The sequence below is a fragment of the Rhagoletis pomonella genome, unplaced genomic scaffold, assembly GCF_013731165.1.
Source record: "Rhagoletis pomonella isolate Grant_MI unplaced genomic scaffold, Rhpom_1.0 Rhpom_scaffold_00005, whole genome shotgun sequence".
NCBI lineage: Eukaryota > Metazoa > Arthropoda > Insecta > Diptera > Tephritidae > Rhagoletis > Rhagoletis pomonella.
The window spans coordinates 2,588,500-2,590,515 of NW_023458559.1; positions in this window are offsets into that span (position 1 = coordinate 2,588,500).

The following is a 2,016-nucleotide window of genomic DNA, read 5'->3' on the forward strand; positions in this document are numbered from 1 at the left end:
ATAGTGGTTCATAAAAGTAGACGCATGGTTCGAGTTACACGGCTTTGGGGTACGCAAGGAAAAAAACATGTACACAGCCGTTATTGCCCACGCCGACGACTACATCCTCGACAAGGTGTTCGAATTGGTGCGCAACCCACCAGCAACCGCACCGTACACCACACTCAAAAATGCCATCATAAACAAGTTTAGCGACTCAGCGATGGCCCGGCTGGACAAACTCAAGGGATACAGCTAGGCGACGGTAAGCCTAGCCATTTACTGAGCCAAATGCAACGGACCAACGCAACAACGTACATAAGCGGAAGAAACGGCAAGAGCATCTAAAGACCTGTAACTTCACCTCTGGTGTGAGTAAGCTTTGGTCAACCGTAAGATGAATGTCCAATCCAACGAAGCACGACGACAGAGTCGAAATTTCTTTCGGCGACCATGCTTCGTCGGACCCGGAGCGATGCGCGAGCTATTTTAGCCATCATACTGCATCCTCCGGTGGACAAAGCCAAGCGTCGAGTGACCAGAAGGCTGCACAAACTGCCAGCAACCTGTGCCCCCCTTGCTTTCACTTGCGGGGAAGTACAGGTGGCCATTGGGAAGGCGAAAGCCTCCAAAACCATGGGTCCCGACGGAATATGCATGCTGATGCTGAAACATTTGGGTCTTGCGGGGGTAGCGTACCTAACGGAGGTCCTCAATTTGTCTATGACCACTCTCATCATCCCAGACATCTAGAAGGTGGGGAGAGTGGTCCCACTGCTCAAACCGGCGAAACCTGCCCACATAGGAGATTCTTATCGGCCGATAACAATCCTTTCCCCGGTAGCGAAGGCACTCGAGGCCTTGCTGCTCCTGTATTTCACAAACCACTTGACCCCAGCGAAGCATCCGCATGGTTTCCGTAAAGTGCACAGTACAACAACAGCACTTAACGCCATAAACACTCAGATAACTCGTGGCCTTAACCGAAACCGTCCCTGTGAGAGAACGATTCTTGTAACGTTGGACTTGTCAAAGGCGTTTGATACCGTCTGCCATTCCACGCTACTAGAAGATATAGAGGCTTTCTCTCTCCCACAGAGGCTCAAACGGTGGTCGGCAAATTATCTGAGTGGTCGACACTCGTCGGTAATGTTTAGAGACAAATCGAGTAAACTTAGAAAAATAAAACAGGGGGCTCCACAGGGGGGTGTCCTTTCCCCGCTACTGTTTAACTTTTACATTTCAAAGCTCTCTCTGGTGGTTGAGGGAGTCTCGATTGTCTCATACGCCGACGATTGCTCGATCATGGCGACTGAGAATGGAATTGATGACCTCCCAGCAAACACAGTCTCTAACGTTAGAGAAATTTGGATTTCTACATTAGATAACTAGGGTATTTCTCTAATCGTTCTCGAGTCGATGACGAAGTTAGAGAACTACATTAGAATTCGATTCGAGAACGATTAGAGAAACAACGAAAATTCAAATAAGTGTAAATAAGCAATATTCCAAATGAATGAATCATAATTTTTTTTTAAGTTCAAATAATTCATTATTATTTTATTGCAAATACATTTAATAAAAATTTTACAAACAAAGCGTTTTATTTAATAAAGCAAAATAGCAGTTTGAAATTCAAATTCGAGTCCCATTAGAGATGAACATTAGAATTCGATTAGAGAATTTATATTTTCTCGAGTCGAGAACTATGTCCCATTTTTGTTGAGATTGATATGATTTTCGATAGTTTTTCGAGTCGATCTCAAACGTTTGAGATTGGAGAATGTGGCTAGTTCTCCAATCATTATCTAATCGATAACTACCCTCAATGTTTGCTGGGCTGTGTTCGAAAGTAAACGGGTATCTCCGAACTTTCTCGCTTCTTCGCTGCAAAGTGTCTAGCCCTCACCCCTACGAAATCCTCTGTGACCCTGTTCACTACCTGGACGAAGGAGGTCAGGCTACCGCTGGGAATTCACGGCGATGACTCACCAATTCCGACGGTGAATAATCCCAAAATACTCGGAGGAGCATTCG